Source organism: Kogia breviceps, chromosome X, assembly GCF_026419965.1.
Source record: "Kogia breviceps isolate mKogBre1 chromosome X, mKogBre1 haplotype 1, whole genome shotgun sequence".
NCBI lineage: Eukaryota > Metazoa > Chordata > Mammalia > Artiodactyla > Physeteridae > Kogia > Kogia breviceps.
Window position 1 is genome coordinate 102314766 of NC_081330.1, and position 21481 is coordinate 102336246.

General features: G+C 41.6%; 1 protein-coding gene and 1 non-coding gene across 2 annotated transcripts in view; one reads left to right on the forward strand and one right to left on the reverse strand.

Moving 5' to 3' along the window:
- The window catches only part of LANCL3 (LanC like family member 3), a 94301-nt gene that overhangs the window by 58687 nt on the left and 14133 nt on the right, over window positions 1-21481 (reverse strand). The gene's annotated exons all lie outside the window — the stretch shown is intronic.
- On the forward strand, window positions 20950-21022 carry TRNAA-UGC (transfer RNA alanine (anticodon UGC)). Its single transcript has one exon. It is a non-coding gene; the product is annotated as a tRNA-Ala (tRNA).

Sequence of the window (21481 nt, forward strand, 5' to 3'; positions counted from 1 at the left end):
TTTTTTATTTGCCCTAAGAGTAGATTCATAATTCCTTCCATTCAGAAGAATATTCGCCCTATACAAAAGTGACTCAGCATTAGTTAGAATTGTTATTAGTATGCCAACCTAGCCTATTCTATTGGTAGGAATGATGATGGGTCAACACATTCTTGCAGTAATATTAAACCTTAATTTTGATGACAAATGCTACATGAGATTTATATTCTCAGATGGTACTATGATATGCATTTAAAAAACCTTTCATTTTTTTTTTTCCTGCTGATAAAATGCAATTTAGTATTTTTGAGCTGAGACCAGTCTTAAGCCGAGACACAGAATATGGGGCTGGGAGCTCTTTGCTGAATTTCAACAAATGATTCATTCCATCAATTTGTCAAACTTCAGAATGTGACAAGCAAGCCTTTTATGAAACAGACTTTCCAGATGGGATGAAATCCTGACACTAGTAGTTTTGAAATTTAGCTTAATCTTTCAATTACTGAGGGAACAGGGAATGAAAAACTGAGGTTTTTACCCTGAAGAGTCACTGATCATAGGAAAACTACAGAGCTTACAGAGTCACAGTGAAAAATGGTTCAGGATCTGGAAACAGAGAAGGAGGAAATGCATATCGTGTGAGGGAAAAGTCCTTTCACATGGCCCTTTTGCCTTTAAAAATAAACACTAGAAGACGAAACGAAGACATTGCTTGCATAAATGTCACAACCAGAGGCAGGTCAAGTCAAATGGTCCACAACTAGGCCAGTTTTCATGCCAACCCTCGGCACTGTAGGATGGCAAAAAACAAACATGGGAAGAGGAAAACCAGGATCAAAAGACCTGGATCCTCACCAAGCAACTACTCTGAACACATTGCTCCTGGACAAATGGACTTGTGAGGGTGTGGAGGCCAGGCTTGTTTCAGGTCCCCTGGACAGAGGCTGTCTGGATGGGAGTTGTACATATATGGGCCTGCTGCTTCAGGTAAAGCCCCGTAGGGGTAAATCAGGAGACTATTCCTCCTTTGTGAGGTATTTCTGCCACAGGGAGTAGTCCACCCAAGGGCCTATGTTCCCTCTCTTCATTCAATAAATATTTGTTAAGCACTTAGAGCACTTACTATGTGTCAGACACTGCTCTGGGGGGCACGTGATGGCACAAAACAAAGATCTCTGTCCTCAAGGAGCTTAGATTCCTGCGTGGTATGGAGAAAAAAGTTATCACAGCAGGCCCGAGACTGCCATTCTTAGAGAGGCCTGTTTGCAAGGCTGGCCTTGGCTGGCACTTGAGAACTTGGATTTCTAGACAACCACGCCCAGGACTAGTAAAGGTGTGCCTCAACTGTTTGTGCAAACAATATAGTTTATTCTGAACACCTGCTTTCCTTCTGGGAGTCTAGAATTTTGATACGTGCTGGGCAGAGGGTGCCTACGTGACCAGCCCCTAGTAAAGACCCGGGGTGCTGAGTCTCTAATGGGCTTCCCTGGCAAACCACACCTCCCATGTGTTGTCACAACTAGCTGCCAGGGGAATGAAGCGTGTCCTTTTTGACTCTGCAGGGAGAGGACCCTTGGAAGCCAGTGCCTGGTTTTCCCCCAGAGTTCACTCCCGGCACCTCTTCCCTTCGCTGATTTTGCTTTCTGTCCTGTCGCTGTAGTAAATCATAACCACGGTTATGACTGTGTGCTGAGTCCTTTGAGTTCTCTGAGTGCATCATCAATCCTGGGGTGGTCTTGGGGACCCCCAAAACACAGGAGGAAGAGGTTCAGAGAACATGCAATTAATATGATAAATGAGTATCTAGTCTACTAAAAGGTGATGAGCATTAAGGAGAGAAGAGAATGTAGAGTGGGGAAGGAGGGTTCGGAGGTTGTGGGGAAGGGTATGGTATTCCGTATTAAACAGGAGGGTCAGGGCACGTTTCGTAGAAAAGGCGCCATCTGATCAAAGACCTGAAAGAGGTGAGGACACTAGCCAAAGTGATGTGTGAAGAAAGAGTTTTCTAGGCACAGGGCACAACTCATGCAAAGGCCCTCACGTGGGAGGGTATCTGTGTATTTAAGGAACAGTATAAGGAGGCTGATGTGTCTGCTGCAGTGAGATCCAGGGGGAGACAGGCAGGAGATGAGGTCAGAGAGGTGAGGCCAGGAAGGAAGGATGCCCAACATACAGGACCTTGTAGGCCACCATGAAGGTAACAAGAAATAAAAATGAGCAGGGTAACTAAGATGAAGTCAAGGGTGGGGTAAATACACAAAAATATGTACACCATGGACCTTCATAGTTGGTAAGTAGGCTGTATATTTGTGTTGGTCTGAGGGGAAACAAATCTCAGGTGTTGAGTCATTGTATTTCAATCTTAAGGCAAGAACTATGGCAAAAGCAACCATATTGGTTTAACCCTTGAACAACATGGGTTTGAACTGCACAGGTCCACTTATACGCAGATTTTTTCCCAATAAATACATACCACAGTACTACATGATCCGAGGTTGGCTGACCCCATGGAGGTGGAACTATGGATATGGAGAGCTGACTGTAAAGTTATAATGCCGGTTTCAGCTGTGCAGAAGCTCACTGCCCCCAACCCCCACGCTGTTCAAGGGTCAACTGTAATTGCTTAATAATTGGGTTAACTAATCACTATCCATTTTCGGCTCTTCATGTGAACAGCAAACGGCAAAAGCACATTACTGAACACCACCACACTGTTCTGGCCTCACTCTGTAGTTATATACATTTAATACCTAGCATTGGCCTTCTGGGAAGGGCAGGAAGATAAAAGGTCTATGATACCCGTGAGGTGAAGGAAGCTGTTGGGGACTGTTTACGGCAGCCCTAATGAGAGATGCTGAAGACAAGGGGATGTGGAAAGCTCCTCGGCACCTGCCCCACTCCCTCTCCAGCACACCCGCCTCCCCACACCTCCCCAAAGCCTAGAACCCTGAGAACACACATCCACACCCAACACACGACTTCATGCTGCCTCTGACATCACACACTGACAGACTGCAAGGCTGGCCAAAGTCTCTCCCTCTCTGCATCCAGGCCCTTGCAGTTTTACTTTGTAGTTCCTCTCATCAAGAGGTGGAGTCCAGCTGGCTACCCTCTGACACTGACTGCCCAGGTGACTTTGCTTCAGTCAACAGGCACGGAAGTGGTGATGCAGCACTTCCGGACCAAAGCCTCCAGAGACCTTGCGTACTTCCTTCCTCACTCTTGGAGTTCAGTGACCCCAATCACCCCAGCCAACAGCTAGCCAATGGAAAGACATACGAGTGAGGCCACCCCAGACCAGCCAGTTCCAGCTGACCTTTCCGCTCAGTGCAGACACGTGGGCAAGCCCAGCCCAGCCCAGCCAAACCACTAGATGGACTTGGAAGCACTAAATCATAACCAAAACAGAAGCCAGGAAGTTTTAAGGTTCTTTGGCAGCAACAGATAACTGAGACACATGCCCAAGCTTGAATGTCTCTGCAAAAGCTCTCCAGATGCCTCCTGACAGGGGCTTCAAAGTTGAAATCACTGCAGAATCTCTCACAGGCTCTCTCCGGACAAAGGCAGGTCTGACAACCATTTCAAAGCTGGAAGGACTTGGAGGGAGGCCACTCACTTTAAAGATGGGATGCTTAGCTTCAGGAAAACCCTTACATTTTGGTTTGAGAGTCAAACAATTGTCACACGGCTTCTCCCTCTCCCTCTCTCTCTGGCTCTCCAGGAGAAGAGCAATTGAAATGTTGGAAACAGTCCCTGCTCAAGTACAACAAAGGGCAGATTCTCTCACAGCTCAGGGAGGCTGGCCTTTGGCAAAGTGGGGAACAGCAGGAAGGGCACAGACGCCAGAGCAGCTGAGAAAGAACTCAAGGCCTGGATGAAATGCAGGCAAGCTGCCCAGCAGGGAGACTGGCAGCATTTCAATATCACAGCCTCATTTTGTAGAGCTCAGAGAATATTCTCATCTCCTAAGAATAACAGAGCTGCCCACTTCACTGTATGCTTCTTGGGCAGCGACATGTCAAGTTAATTGAAAACCTGAATGTATCCATGCCCATCAACCTCCATGCTTTTTTCATTCTCCTCAAATTCCCACTTTTTTTTTTTTTTTGGCTTGACTGCTGCACCAAGTATCCCCTTCTAATCATTGTGCTCTGAAAAGAAAAGGTCAAGATATTTTGAGTGCCTTTTGAAGTCACACCAAGAACTCTCTCAACATGAGTTGAAGAAGTACAGTGAAAGCAGCCATAATGTTCCCATGAAAATGGGAATCATAAGATGAGAGATGAACTTAAATCGAAGCATCACAGTGGGCTGCTTCAATCCTGCATCCGTTTACTTGGTACCATGCATGGTGAGGAGCAAGACTGGACACACTCCTTGCCCTCTGGAGTCTAAGGCCTTGGGTCTACCCTCAAAGAGCCCTCTGCCCTGGCAGAGCTCTGGACACAAAGTGCCAAGTGCTATGATGGAAGCAGGTTCCAGGTTCTAGGCAAACACAAAAGAGGGAGTCATGCTTACAGGTCTGTCAATAAGGGTGGAGGCACCGATGTGAAATCAGAGCACAGCACTCCAACGTTCACCTCTCCCAGGGTGTGTGAGTTCAGGCCATCCACTTGGAGGTACACACGGAAAACCCTAAAACTCTACTTTGTCTTATCTCTGCCACACAATCCCACCAGGACCCCAACGGGCCTTTAGACTCTGACACAAGCTATTTCGCATTCTCTTTGGAAAGCAGGAATGGGAAGTCTGTGTAAGAACTAATCTCCTGATTCAAGACAGAGCAAAAGAAGCGCACCCATCTCTCTTCCCAATGTCCATCTTCTGCCAGACTTTCTATGGGAATCTGTGAAACACTTCTATAGCCTTTAGACGAATGAAACAAAATGAAAAGTTGTCTTTTATTGCACTTTTCTTCTCCAAATTCTAAAATCTGAACAACACAAATCATCATTCCCTCTCACCCAGTGACCAGGCTACAGATAAAAATGTATGAGCTCATTCAGAGCCGGAAAGCACAGAGAGAGAGGATTAAACAAGGCAGTCACCTTCAAAATGTTACAAAGCCAAGCTTAAAGGCCTGATCTTGACCATATACACACACTGATTTTAATCAAGGAGAAATACATCACCCTCTCCCCCACCAAACTGTATTTTCCTTCATCTTCAAAATAAGAGTGAACTCCTAGCAACTAAATTATTTTAATAAGGTTAAATGAAGAAGAATTTAAAAAGCAGTTACCCAGCTCCACAGTGGGCAAAACCCTAATCTAATGCAGGTCTAATTAACTCTAATTGATGCAAAAGGTCATCTACAAATCAACAAAAAACATACAGTAACATCATTGGAAAGATAGTCATTATTTAAGAAACAATGTCCAAAGAACGTTTCTAAAAGGAATATAATACCCCCAAGATGTTCATGTTCCATGTTGCTTCATTCCTTTTTTTTTTTTTTTTGCGGTACACGGGCCTCTCACCGTCGTGGCCTCTCCCATTGCAGAGCACAGGCTGTGGACGCACAGGCCCAGCGGCCATGGCTTACGGGCCCAGCCGCTCTGGGGCACGTGGGATCTTCCCAAACCGGGGCACGAACCCGCGTCCCCTGCATTGGCAGGCGGACTCTCAACCACGGCGCCACCAGGGAAGCCCCATGCTGCTTCCTTCTTTATCAAAAGAGCTTATCGACTGCTTATTATCAAGAACTGAATCTTGAAGTGTCCCAAGAGGCAGTCTAATTATAATTAATAGTACAAGGCTTTTTTTCAAAATCTTTAGGGATTCATTAAGCTGACAACAGAAACTGTTTAATACCTGAACTGTCTAATAAAATTGCAGGATAAGTGGTACCACCATATTTATGACTTTGGAAATTCTGTTGTTGAATTTCCAAAGTACTCTGTGTGTACAGTGTGATGTCTATTACCTTTCCTTTTGATTTTAGGTGTAATTTGTGTCTTCAAAACCCAATATGTATATTTACCTCACTCGGAGGAAATGCAGTTTGGATGTTGAAAGGCTGTTTGACCTTTGCTTCTTCACTCTACCAAACCCACCCCCTACCCGCAGCAGACACTGGCTCTCTCTCCTAGTAGTGAATATTGGATTCTGCTAAGAACAAAGTTGAATCACAGAGGCAAGGACATTTTTACTTCTAGTTACTTTAGGTGTGGCATATAGTTAGTTGCTTACCCAATATCCATTTATCCCTTCTTTCTTCCTAACAGAAACCCAGCAGTTTTCAAGGTGGCCCAGATAAATGAAAGCTTTCCCAGTCTCCCTTGTGTGGCCATGAAACCGCCCTGGTCAACAGATACAAAGAGAAATTTGGTGATGTCTTTGACAGCTTTTACTTCCCTGGTCAGTTCAGACATACTTAGTACAGCCTTCCCTCTGCTTCCTGCCTTGAATATAATCATAGTGTCTGGAGCTACCCCACAGATTCTGCAACTTTGACCTGGGAAAGACCCTGACAGCACCAACTCATTTTACAAAAACCAGCAGCCATCTAATGCCAGACCTCTTTACATGTTAGAATAATAAGCCTAATCTGTTTAAACCACCGTAGTCAGGTTTTCTGTCACCTACAGCTAAAAGCACTGGTAAGTGATACCTCTGGCCAGGAAAGGAATCCAGCTTCCACCCTCAGATCTGAGTAGATTTCGTTGTTTGAAATAATCCCTGTTAGGTTATGGTAATTCGCTCCTTGGGAATAGAAACAAATGAGCGCCTTGCAGTAAGCAATGGCCGCACACAGGCTCTAATAATATCTCTCATCACTCCTGTTTCACCCAAGACCAAAGCAAGCAATGAAACCATTTTATTAAAGCAATACTCGGTCTCATGCACCACTGATCACAAGCTGAAGTTTACAAAGGAAAGCTGTGCCCTTCTGAGGACATCATTAAATGGCACAGCACAGAGTCTGCATTGTATCTCTCTCTTTGGGATTTGGGGTTTTCTTCTGATACAGTGCTATGGAATTACCTTCAATATGACATTCATGACAACTCCTCCCTCAACAGCATTTTTTTTTTTTTTTTTGGCCGTGCGGCGCTGCTTGCAGGATCTTAGTCCCCTGACTAGGGATCGAACCCGTGCCCTCTGCAGTGGAAACGTGGAGTCCTAACCACTGGACCACCAGGAAGTCTCCCCAACAGCATTTTCTGATGAAAATAAAGTTGACCTTTCTAATGACCAAGGTAAAACGTTCTTAAAAGACACAGTTATAAAGCAGTAGTTGCTAATATGAATACTGTCCACGGAGTAAGCAGAATGTGTTTTTACTAAATGAACATAAAGAAGCAGGTAATGCCTTTAGGTGACCAGGCTGAGCTTCTGGGTGAAGAGCTATACCAGTACCCCACTTGCTAGTTTGCAAGAAGGGGTACTCTATGAAAGCACACTATTCAAAAGTGTTCAGCAAAGGACCACTGAGTGGAACACTGGCATCACCTAGGAGCTTCTAAGAAATGCAAAAGCTCAGGCCCCATTCCAGATCTTTAGTAGATTCTCCAGGTGATTCAGATACATTAAAGTTTGAGAAGCACTGGTTTAGAACACTAAAAATGTTCCTAACATGCTATAACACCTGAAATCCGGAGATGTTAATTACTCCCACCCCAGCGAATGGCAGGCATTGCCCAATATTCAGAGGACCATAAATGTTGCCTGTGGACCTTGCAAGGATTTACAGCACTTGCCATGGCAGCAAGAAGGAAATTTATTCTGCCCGTGGCACCAATGATTAATATATTTGACTCACCTAAAGATATTAATTTTCCCCTAAAGGGTCATTTATCAAGGTCTCTGGGGTTAATATATATTCTTCAAGATGACAGTGATAACAAGGGTTGTTGCTGGGAACTATGCAGTGGATATGCAATACCAATTTTTCATGAAGATGCTTCCTCCTGTCACCTCAACAAGGCAACACAAATAGCTCAGAAGTCTGGTGTGTGGTCTGGTTTATACCACTGGAAAGGGTTATCTTGGGCATTGGTGCTATTTGATCAGACCCTAGAATGCTGTCAATGGATTGTCCATGGCATTATCAAAAGAACTGGGAGCTTATTTATACCCAACCATGGCATCAATTCACTGAAAAAACAAAATGCACATTTTGCTCTTCTAAGGAGAGTGTGAACATCTAACCAAATACGATCGCGTATACCTTGCAGCCTACATTGATTGTGACAGCCCTGAAAGTCAGTGGTGTTCTGAACGGTGTACCAAGGAATGGAGATTAAACAAACTGAAGTTTAGAGAAGTTATTCTAAATTCATTAAAAAAAAAAAAAAGTGATCACTGGAAGCAGGAACTTTCCAAGAGAGCATCAGGATTTCTTGTCCTAGAAACCAAGCCGGAAAACCTTGGCAATATGATTTCTGCTTCCAGCAATACAGTAGTCTAGGGCAGTGGCTCTGCAACTGTGGTCCCTAGGACAGCAGCATCAGCATCATCTGGGAACCTGTTAGAAATGCAAATTCTCACACTCTATCCCAGACCCACCTAAAACCTGTTTAATGAGCCCTCCAGGTGATTCTGCCGGAAGTTAAACTTTGAGACCCATTAAGATCAAGGCTATCTACCAACTATCATTGGTGAAAGACCAATTTTGTTTATTTCTAATACATCATGGGTTGATGTTTCTGTAAAATAACATACTGATATATTGCCAGAAAATGAAATGAAAAAGACATATGAAATATGAGTCCCAATTTTTTTTTATTAGATCCAACTGACAAAACAATTACTTGGCATAATTACTAAAAAAGTTCCTAAATGCTTAACTCTCAATTTCTGTACTTATATCCTTTTAGACCAGGAACAAATTTGCAGAATGGCACTGGCCTGCAAGCCACACTTTCAGTAGCACTCATCTGGATACTCAGAAAGGCCTTTCCCTATAACAGAGGAACTGCATAATTTTATTGATTCTAAGATGCACCATTTACAAAAATTTTTAATATCTCTGTAATTAAAATGTATCTCAAAATCACTATCTGCCCAGAGGCAGCAAGACTTAGCTCTCATGGCCTGTGCATGGTGCATCAAAACCTCCAAAATGGGTGTCAAGCACTTGGAAAAATGCCAGAGACAAAGTGGAACACTTTTTAAAGAAATGCTGCATCACCAGTACTTTTGACAGCACAGAGGATGATATTTTGCAGAAAAATCACAGATGCTAGTGACTCTAAGGAGAAAGTAATTAAAGCCTGTTAGAGTATGAATGTAAGAAAGTGTTGTGAATATCATAAACCAATTTATTTTGCTTATATTTTTCTTCTAGGTATACACAAGAGTGATATATGATAAAAATCACTGTCTAAATAGCTCTAAACAAGCTCTTTCAATAAATGTAAAATGCTAGTGATAAGAAATATTATGTCAGTTTAATGGACCGTTTTTTTTCTTTCTTACTGGTACATAAAAAATGCATCTTAATTTGGCAGAATCTTGTACTTGATTAAATACCGCATATCCTTTATGAGACTTATTTACCAGTATATAGTTAGGCTCAAATACAGCAAGGGGAAGCCCCAAGTCCCCCTAGAAAAGCAAAACGAAACAAAAAACTTGAGCAGAACCATATGTGATAAGCCAGGCAAGGTCGCCCTGAGGGCAAATGTTGCATTCTCCTGCATCAAGCTGGGGACACCAAGGAAAAAGGCTAAAATGGTTCCAGGCTGGCAGTATCCCTGAATCCCAGAAGCAGTGAACACAGATCTCTACAAAGAAGCATCCTCAATTTAGACACCACATATTAACATCAACCAAATATATGTGCATGGTAGAAGATCAAGGACCCAAGGAAACAAGCCCCCAAAAGTGACAGTATGCAGAAATCACAAACAAGAAAATGTCACCATCAAGGACTTCCAACATTTACATTACCAGATATGAAGTCCCCCCAAAATGCATTAAATGTTCCCCCAAAAAGGTCAAATCACAAAACTTAACAAGCAATATGAAACCATGAGAAAAGCTCATCTGGAACTTACAGAAAAGAAAAATAAAGTTGATAGATGTAAAACTCAACAGATGGGTTTAACGGCAGGTGAAACATGGCTCAAGGGAGAACAGGTGAACTGGAAGATAGATCTAATGAAGTTACCTAGAATGCAGCACAAAGAAATAAGTAAATGGAGAACATAAAAGAGAGGATAAGCAATATGAAGTGATACAAAGATGGAATATACATGCATCTGGATCTCAGAAGGATGTAGAGCAGGGGTTCTCTACCTTGGTTGCACTTGTGGAGCTATAAAACTATTGATGCCTAGGTCCCACCCAGAACGTTCTGATTTAATTGTTCTAGAGCATGGCCTGGGCTTCAGAATTTTTAAAGCTCTTCAGGGGATTCTAATGTGTAGCCAAGGTAGAGAAGCACTAATATTAAAAAAAAATGGCGAATATCACTAACTTGATTTAGTCACTCTTCTTAGAAGTGATGCCAAAAGCACATCTGGCAAAAGAAAAAGTAGATAAATAAGGCTTTATAAAAATTAAAATTTTGTGCTTCAAAGGAAACCATCAATACAGTTAAAAGATAACCCACACAATGGTACAACATATTTGTAAATCATATTTCTGATAAGGTATCTGTATCCAGAATATATAAAGAAATTTTACAACTCAATAATAAAAAACAAATAACTTAATTAAGGGCAAAGGATCTAAACAGACATTTCTCCAAAGATGTGCCAATAAGTATGTGAAAAGATGTTCAACATCATTATTTTCTTGATAGAAAATACATATCAAAGCACAATTATATACCACTTCACACCCGCTTATGGCTATAATCAAAAAGTCTGATAATAGTAAGTGTTGGTGAGGGTGTGGAGAAACTAGAATGCTTGTATGTTGCTGGTGTTGATGGAAAATGGCACAGTTGTTTTGGAAAACAGCCTGACAATTTCTCAAAATGTTAAAGATAAAATTACCATATGACCCAGCAATTCCATTCCTAGGTATACACCCAAGAGAAGTGAAAACATTGCAAACAGATGTCCACAGCAAAAACCTACACAAGAACATTCACAGAAGCATTTTTCATAGTAGCCAATAACTTTTAATTACTCAAATGTCCATCAACACATAACAGGATGAATAAAATGTGATATATCCATACAATTAAATATATTTGGTAATAAAAAGGAATGAAGTACTGATACATGCTCTAACATGGATGGACTTTGTAAACATTTTGCTAAGTGAAAGCAGCCAATCACAAAAGACTACATAGGGTATTGTTCCATTTCTATGAAATGTCCAGAACAGGCAAATCCATAAAGACAAAGAAGTAGATTAGTGGTTGCCTAGAGCAGTGGGAGTAGGAGGAGGGGTTGGGTGGAATAGAGGAGTGACTGCTAACGGCATCAGGGTTTCCTTCTGGGGTGATGAAAATCTTCTAAAATTGATTGTGGTATACGTATAGCTGATTCACTTTATTATACAGCAGAAACTAACACACCACTGTAAAGCAATTATATTCCAATAAAGATGTTAAAAATAAATAAATAAATAAAATCAATTGTGGACAACCCTACAGACACATTAAAACCACTGAATTGTACACTTCGAATGTGTGAATTGTTATATCTCAGTAAAATTGTTAAAAAATGAAGAGGTGGGGCTTCCCTGGTGGCGCAGTGGTTGAGAGTCCGCCTGCCAATGCAGGGGACATGGGTTCGTGCCCCAGTCTGGGAGGATCCCACATGCCGTGGAGCGGCTGGGCCCGTGAGCCATGGCCGCTGAGCATGCACGTCCAGAGCCTGTGCTCCGCAACGCGAGAGGCCACAACAGTGAGAGGCTCGCATACAAAAAAAAAAAAAAAAAAAAAAAAAAAAAAGAAGAGGTGATATTTTAAGAGCCAATGACTGAGAAATTGACAGAACTGATTAAAGACACAAATCCACAACTATAAGAAGCACAACCTATAACAAGGAGGGTTATTAACATGAAATCTACTCTAAACACACTACAGTGAAACTGCAGATAGCCCCAAACAAGGAAATTCTTGGCAATCAAAATTCAGAGGGCATTGCGAACATATTGAAAGCATCATAGCACCTTAACTGCCAGAACATCAGAAGAAGAGACTACTCAGAAGGTAGCACCTTTGGCCTGAAATCTCTAGAAAAAAGAAAACACTAGGCAGTAACAGAAATCAAAAGAGTATTGTTCTGTCTTTGATTCACATTTGGCCAGGAACACGGCTTGCCTAAAGAAAAAAGAATGCCTCAAGCTTGAAAGCTAAATGTCAAAAGCCATTTTACACAGTTTTAGTTAGACTCTCTAAGAAGTCACCTGCACCAAGAAGAATTGGGGATTTTTCTCTGACTGCTAAAAATACTGATAGGGAGTTAGTTACGTGTTGGTCAATATTCAGTAGTATAAATCAGAAATAGCTGTGCCATACAGGGTACTGCCTTGCTAATTAAAAGCTCATGCTATCTAAGATGAAGAGAAATATTAAGTCACAGTATGCCGTAGAAAAATTCTGAGGGTACATTTTTCCTTATAATTTCTGATTTAGTTATCTCTTCAGGTATTTGTTTATTCACTATGCGACGGACGTGATGAGGAATTCATTTCTTAGCTGTAGTAAAAGTATACTTACTGAAAATTGGCTTTGATTCTTCTACTCCCCTACATATTCTTATTCATAAATATTTACTTTAACAGTTGTTTGAGGTATTTCGATACACAATTAAAGGGACAGTTTTCTACATTCAGTTCTCCTTTGCTGGAAAAGCCTAAGTCCTTCCAAACAAAAAATAAATTCTAACAGCTGATTATGTGTCTACATCTGTCAATGGTTAATTTATCAAGAGTGAATGCAAGTTTTAAAGAGAGAGGTAGATAAAGGTTGAGAAACACACGCAAGTTTTCATCACCCGCATGAATATAAAAGTAACAGATTATTTTAAAAACAAAAACCTTTTCAGATGTCATGTACTGTAGAAGTCCAGACTTAGAGTTTCCTAAAAAGTCTATTAAATGTTAACAATCGGAGAGTTCTGTGTGTCAGCACAGAAATGCATAAGTGGATCATTATGACCGGTCACAAGCTGGGCACTGTTCTCATTTTGTAATGTAAAAGTGGTAGAATTTTACCATCCCTTGGCTGTCACAAGGCTGACTGCAAATGAAAATATGACAATATTCATGACCAATCAACTATCCTGTCCATCAGGTATTTCATCCTACCTGGCTCTGCTGTCAGACCTATAAAAGCTAAAACACATTTCAATAGGAGCTCCTTTTAAAATGTGGGTTGTCCCTTCTTGAGCCTCAAATAAAGGGGATTATTTAGTTTCATGAAATTAAAAACAGTTCATCTTCATTCCTTCCTTCCTTCCTTCTGTGAATATGTATTAAGAATCTTCTGTTTGCCGGGAGTCTGCCTATTATTCAGCTCAGTAGTAGTAAAAACAGAGTGGAGATGAAGAGCTTAGAGCTGCCCCAGTCATGCTGCAGGCAAGGCTCCCTAGGAAACATGTAGGATGGAAACAAACACGATATGTGCATTGAACAGTACATCCAAAAAGGGCAGCCAGAGGTGCCGGGGAAAGGGATCGATTGAGAAAAAAGGCTTGTGAGAAAAATAACAAAAGATCCTACATGCTGTGGAGCAAGTAAGCCTGTGCACCACAACTACTGAGCCCGTGCACCACAACTACTGAGCCCGTGCACCACAACTACTGAAACCCGTGCGCCTAGAGCCCGAGCTCTGCAACAAGAGAAGCCACTGCAATGAGAAGCCCTCGCACCGCAACAAAGAGGAGCCCCTGCTCACCACAACTAGAGAAAGGCCACGTGCAGCAACGAAGACCCAATGATGAAGACCCAATGCAGACAAAATAAATAATTTTTTAAAAAAGGAAAATAACAAAAGAAACTCAGGTGGTGTTAGGCACTTCCTGCTGAGCATGCTTTCTCTCACAGTTTGCCATCCACTTTCAATCCCCACACTTAATCATCCATGTTGGGCTCCAATATCACACCCCCAGTTTTTTTTTTACCATGTTCTATTTGGGAACTTGTCACCTGTACCTGAATGCCTTCCAGACACCTCCTCTCTCTGAGTTTTCAAGCTACTCTGTGGAATCTGGGGTGAGAGTGAGCAACTAATTTGGTCCTGAAGCCCCAGAACTGATTCAGAAGCCCCATCCACTCCCTCGAGGCTTCAATTATTTGCCATTTATCAGTCAACATTTAACGGTATATTTAGGGAATGGGGAACTTTGTTTAACACTAAGGGTACCACCAGCCCAAGGCAGCAGAAAGAGCATGAGTTTGCAGAAGAACTTGAGTTCTAGACTAGATTTAACCCCTTATCAATTGGGGACTGTAAGTCCCATACGTTAAGTCTTGGTTTCTCTCTCTTGTCTTAGATACTCAACTGGCTGGTTCCTACCAAAAGTATCCTGCTTGGGCAATAAATGTGATTATCCTACTTCTCGACCCTACGTCCTCGGGAAAGTTACTCAACCTCTCTGCAATGCTTTCTATTTTCTGTTCAGAAAATGGTAGTAGTAATAATATGTAACTCGAAGAGATATTGTGAGAATTAAATAGGACAGCTTACGTAAGAAGTACTTAGTTGACTTAATGTTCTATATAATAATTAGTTACCACTGGCTGCAATGACTTGGAAGCACTTTAGAATCTTGGAGCATCTTAGAGTTATTGCCTCGAAAAAAAAAATTATTCTTATTCTGCTTTACATAAGTGGTTCCACCAGTCTTCATGGTATTCTAACCATCTATCTTTTCACTTTTAATTATCTTAACTGGGCTCTCTCCTCCTTCTTCTTGGGTAGCAGCTTAATAAATATAGCTCTGATCCTCATTATTTTACTCAATACTTTATTAAGGAAGGCACAACTATTTAAATTAAATGATATGAAGATTTTAATTGACACAGAGCTATTCGACCATTCAAACTAATAAAATGTCATCATTAAATCCTAATTTAGTATTATTTATAAGAATAAAACGCATATATCCAGCTATATTTTTGATGGGGAAATATCTGTTGACAAAATTTATCTATATATGACATCAATTCTATTATTAGGAACATTCCATAGATATTCTCTGAGAACAATCATCGAGCAGGAATAAGATGTATGTGAAGAAGAGAATATGGAGAAATCACAGCTAAAAAGCACAGGTGAGATTAAGAAAAATAGTTATTTTCTTGGCATTTATATTTCTCAAAAAAATACATGTGCATAACTTAAAAAGTGAAGAGTTCTTTAAAATAATAGCAGGCTCCTGCCTCACCCCACCCTATCCACATTCTGACTCCTCCAAGGCAAAAACTGAAAACATTTTTTTCTAGCTACTTATCTTCATATTTCTAGATGAGATGCTTGTACAGCTATTTCTTGACTTTTCCATCAGAGGTGTTATCTATTAATCTCCTAACATGGAAGATGAAGACTTAGCTCTCTTATAATCTCTCCACACATACATTTCCTTTCCCAAATACCCCAAACAGTTATATCACTTCTTTTTTCCCAAACAATATGAGGTTAAATCAATATTCATTAAACAAAGCCATGTGCAGTGATTACCATTTCCTTTCTCCCCATGCCCCCCGCACAAGTTAATAATTTGCTTTTTCTAAAAAAATTATTTTATTTTTATTTATTTTTGGCTGCGTTGGGTCTTCGTTGCTGTGCGGGCTTTCTCTAGTTGCGGCGACGGGGGCTAATCTTCGTTGTGGTGCGTGGGCTTCTCATTGCGATGGCTTCTCTTGTTGCGGAGCACGGGCTCTAGGCACGCGGGCTTCAGTAGTTGTGGCACATAGGCTCAGTAGCTGTGGCTCATGGGCTCTAGAGCACAGGCTCAGTAGTTGTGGCACACGGGCTTAGTTGCTCCGCGGCATGTGGGATCTTCCCGGACCAGGGCTCAAACCTGTGTCCCCTGCATTGGCAGGCGGATTCTTAACCACTGTGCCACCAGGGAAGCCCAATTTCCTTTTCTTATTATATTGTTTGGTTTTCTATTTTGTCTACACCAAATTCATGCCCGGACTTTCCAATAAATTTGCAAAACTACCCCAGGTACAGCCAAATATATCAGGTGAGCCGCCTATTCTGTTTTTTGATTTTTTCTTTTAGCATCATCCTGGCTGTAGCTCTGCTTCAGTACTTACCAGCTGCCTTCAAGGTCTGATACCCAGCTGCCATCTCGGGCTGTCCTTTACCATCACTCTTGAAGTTTTCTGATCCCACCTGCATTGGAGCTCCGGGTTTTGAGATCTCGTATTTTCCTATTTCTTGGTTCATTCTCCCATCGCAATGGACCCCCCTCAAAAAAGTTTTACCAGCTTTTGCAGTGTTCCACATGGTGGCTGGTTCGTTTGGAATGTCTGGCCCCTACGTTTTTCTAACACATTCTGTGAAGCTAGATTACCTCTGCCTCATGCTTTTGAAAGAAAAAAAAAATGTTTTTTTGAGAACTTGCAAAGATTTTTTTCTACTTTCACATTTGATAATTTTGGCTGCTATAGAATTCTAGTTGAGAATTTTCTTAGTGAACTTTGGAGGCCTTGCTCCATTGTCCTGTAGCTTCTTAAGTTGCTATTCAAAGTCCAGTGCAAATCCTTTTAAGGAAGTTTTGTTTTTCTTCTTAGAAGCGTTTAGAATCTCTTTTTATTCTTTTTCCATCCAACATGCTGGTGGGCCCCTGAAATCCAGCAACTCATGTGCTTCACATTTGCCCCACGGTTCCAGAAGCCTTGAAGTACCTGGAGGGTCACACCCCCTATGCAGCTGGAGTGAATTACTGGTGGGAGAGCGATACCTCTAGTCAGGACAAACTCTGAGATGTGATTTACACTCTGGAGCTCCCCCACAGAATGAGACAGAAAGCTGGGGCTTAGCCTAAAATCACACCTTTGTTTTCACTTCTGACCCTTCACTGTTTCCCCCACTCCCAAACTGGTTTCTCCTGAGAACTCTTCCTTAATGGTGAGTGCCCATATCTCAGGTTCAGCTTTTTGGAGAACCTGGCCTAAGACCATGATCTAGTTGCTCGGGTTTGGGAAAGGATCTGGGAGTCTAACCACTCTATCAAACTTGTAAATGACAAACTTGAAGTTGAGTCTTACAGGCTTTTAGAACTTTGGGACCAATGTAGAGCACTCTCCTGTACTGCCATTTTTATTCAATCTTAAGTTGAACTTCAGAAACACCCTGAGGTTCAGAGAGCCAAGTTAAAACTATCCTTCCAGATGCCTTGGGGTACAACTTACTCTCCTCTTGGCAGTGCATACGTTATTAGAAAAACATGCAGAAATCTAACCTGACTTAAATCTCGAAAAGAAGCTCTGAAGTCTGAAAAATGTGGCTTTAACTGCTTGACCAGCTGTGTGATGACAGGCAAGTTACTGAACCTAAGTCCCAGTTTTCTCCCCTGAAATGGATGTAGTACGTTAACCACAGTGCCTGTAATATAGTGAGTCCTATCTTTTTATATATGTATATAAATTTCTTTATTTATTTACATTTTATTTTTGGCTGTGTTGGGTCTTCGTTGCGGCGACCGGGGGCTACTCTTCATTGTGGCGCATGGGTTTCTCATTGCAGTGGCTTCTCTTGTTGCGGAGCATGGGCTCTAGGCACACAGGCTTCACTAGTTGTGGCGAACGGGCTCAGTAGTTGTGGCTCACAGGCTCTAGAGCACAGCCACACTAGTTGTGGCTCACGGGCTCTAGAGAGCAGGTTCAGTAGTTGTGGTGCACGGGCGTAGTTGCTCCGCGGCATGTGGGATCTTCCCGGACCAGGGCTCGAACCCATGTCCCCTGCATTGGCAGGCGGATTCTTAACCACTGCGCCACCAGGAAAATCTGAGTCCTGTCTTTTGAGTTCTTTTCTGGTGGTGGTGATAAGTTTGTGGTACTACCACCACATGCCTTCACCCAGTTCCCACATTTCAGAGATGCTTGGCCAAGGTTAAGGGTATGGTCTAAGGCAGTGGTTCTAAAAAAGTAGCCTCCAGGCAAGCAGCAGCATCAGTGGAACTTGTTAACAGTGCAAAGTCTTAGGCCCGACTCCAGACCTACTGAATCAGAAACTCTGGGGATGGAACAAGCCCTCCAAGGGACTCTAATATACCCTCAAGTGTGTGAAACACTGACCTAAGGCCACAGATCAGATAAAGATATAACAGACCCCCCATGGAGATGAAGGCCACACACTTAGAGCCACTTGGTAGGGTACTGAAGATTGTAAGCAGAACTAATGATTATACATGACAACTCAGTGATTATGGATAAGAACTCATAATGATGCCTCTACTAATAGAGTAGTATAGTTTATACATATCAAGATCATCATGTCATAAATGAATATGAATAGCAGCTAAAGAGTAAAACATAGATTTAAGTTTGTAAAATTGACAGTGAGTCTATATGACATAGCCTTGAAATGCAAATAGAAAAGTGCATTAATGCAAGAAAAACATAATTTCTGGGCCCAGAAGCTGAAGAAACACTTGGAAGAATCCTTAATTGTATTAATCCTTTTCTGAAACAAGCTACCCGACTGTACATGATCTGCAACATTTGCTGAGGAAAACTCATTTGAAGTTGTCATTTCGTCAGAGACTCAACTACTGAAATTTGTCTGAAATTCTGAATTAGCGCCATGCAAGCAAATGATCTTTAGAAGCAAAGAAGAGAACTTAAGAGCAGGAAAGAGGTCCTTGAATCTACCACTCAGATTCTGGGGCAAGAGAGCAAAAAACAAACATTCCAACATCACCCGCATAGCAATTTACTGCCGATAAAGGCAATTAGGTGATTTACTCTGAGGAGTACAAATCAGACACAGGAAAGCCAATTCCTAGATTAAGTCTTCAAGGAGCCTGAAATTTTAAAAAGAGAAAAGAACACCCTCCTGGAGGAAGCAAAGTGCAAAGGGTAACTTGCATGGCTTCGGGTTTTGGGGGTGATGACCAGCCACTCAATTTACTTTGACACAATCTCTGTGAGCTTCTCAGCTTAATCTCCTCTGTGGCAGAGCAGAGGAAATTTCCCTCCAGCCCTTTATGGCCTCTGTTTGAAGATCTCAAAGCTTTACTGATGTGATCAGGGGCATAGCAGCTCTGACTAACACCACAGGGAATATTAGATGGGCTGAATGTCCAAACAACATGTATTATTTAGTCAACACAGGGTCTCACTTACATTAATGACAATAATACTCAAAATACTAATAAAACAAGGACTGACTTATACAGTCTTTACTCTGTGCCTAGCAGACCCTCTGCTAAGCATGTTACATGCACATTCTCAGTGGATCTTCATACCACACCTATGAAGTGGGTGCTGCTTGTGTTACATTTTGCAGATGAGGAAATCAAGCCTCAAAGATGCTAAGTAACATGGCTGAGGTCAACCAGCTACTGTGATGGAGCCACGATTCAATCCCAAGGCTATATGACTGAAAACCCTGTTCTTTTAAAGTTATCTCTTTTTTTAAAAGAAATATTCATTTATTTATTTAATTTCGGCTGCACTGGGTCTCAGTTGCAGCACAGATCTTTAGTTGCGGTATGTGGCCCTGGGCTTCTTAGCTGCCGCCTGTGGACTTCTTATTTGCGGCATGTGCGCAGGATCCAGTTCCCGGACCAGGGATGGAACCCAGGCCTCCTGCATTGGGAGTGCAGAGTCTTACCTACTGGACCACCAGGGAAGTCCCCAAAGCCCTATTCTTAACCATCATCTTTTAATGCCTTCATTGAGGCACTAACCTATTTCAACAGCTGCAACTGGTGATACACGTGCAATTCTCTTTGCCTTACAAGGAAAGAGGAAACATTTAAAATAGCAAAATTATGTTACTGAAATGTGCATGAGAACAATACTTCCTTTCTGGTTGAGCACTGGTTCTCTTCAGCCTTAGGTAGCTGTAAAGTTTGTTAGGAATGTGGCTCCCTCCTAAAGTCATTGCAGGAGTGTAGATTCAGCTGGTCCCCACAGTATTTGCTTTGAGATTGGTGGTGCTTTGGTTGCCATGGACACCAGACTTCAATACACCACTGAGCACGGGGAATCCATTCCATGCAAAGCAATGGAGCCAGTAGATGGGTACTGTAACAGCTAACTGCACATAATGCTATGACCAATATTTGTTTTGCCACCTCTCATTCAGATGATGTTCTCACCCATGAAGTCTGTAAGACTGCCTCTCATTTGGGAGACAGCTTCTTTATGGCCCAGGTAGCAATGCTCACACTTCACAGTGTCAAAGGCATTCATTTGTCTAGGTTGTTGAATGTGTAAACCTACTCAGAAAAGGAAATGTGACCTTACACAAAACACTTCTTCGCTCAGCTTGCTAAAAGAAAGAATGGATCAAATGACTTCTTGAAAATTCCATTTGTCCAAGTGGCTAGCACCCCAAGAATAATGAGTCTGTTAACTTAGTAGGTTTCCTTAGTAGCTAAATCCATAAAGAAAGTAACTAGGAAAAGATAAGAGGTACTTAGATATATATAAATAACACATGAGAACAACATGTTTTTCTTTGAGACAAACCAAACATCCAACATCCAAGGCATTGTACTTAATTAGTGAATGTAGGTCAGAGAGTAATCAGTAAAAGTGAATCACGAAGAGAAATGCTTATTTGGACACATCATGGACTGTTGGCAACTTTACCAAGAGACCATCACCACATGGGGATATTAAAGGACCCCCTCCACACATGGAGGAAATCCACTGTGTGTTGTGTAGGAGCCAGTTGAGGGACAAACATCTCTCATTAACCAGGAAAGAGGAAATTAGCCAAGTTAATAAGAAATTAATACAATCTATCATTTTCACATTCAGAAGTCAATAAATAAAGTGAAATTCCATTAAAACCACCTTCTTATGGAACACTGAGAGGTCAGGTTATTGGCAAAACAAATAATTCAGTACATTTAAAATAATTTTGGGACTTCCCTGGTGGTCCAGTGGTTAAGACTCTGCACTTGCAATGCAGGGGGCACAGGTTCGATCCCTGGTTGGGGAAGTTCCGCATGCCACGAGGTACAGCAAAAAAATAATAATTTTTACTATGCACATTTCCCCAATTTACTTCTTCAGTAATAAGGAAATTATGAACCATGCTCTCTCCAAGTAATTACAATACAAATGATAAGTTTAGGTTTTAGTGGAATGTATATTAGTAGATTAATTAAAAGGGGTAAACAAGTTATCTCTAAGGAAATCCAGATTATTCTGTGTTAAATCACTGTATCAGAAAAAAAAAGGAAAAAAGTCTATGCATCTTCAATTTAATTTAGAGTTGGGGCAGCACTCCTTTATGTCACACAGGTAAATTTAATTGAATGATTCTAAAATGGGAGTAGTTCTATGAGCATCATGTTTTTGATCTGATCTGGGAATGATAGTGTCTCTTATTATGAAAGGATTTAAAACTGCTGGAGCATAGTCTATTTGGGCCTTTAAAGAAATGTAAAAAACAAAC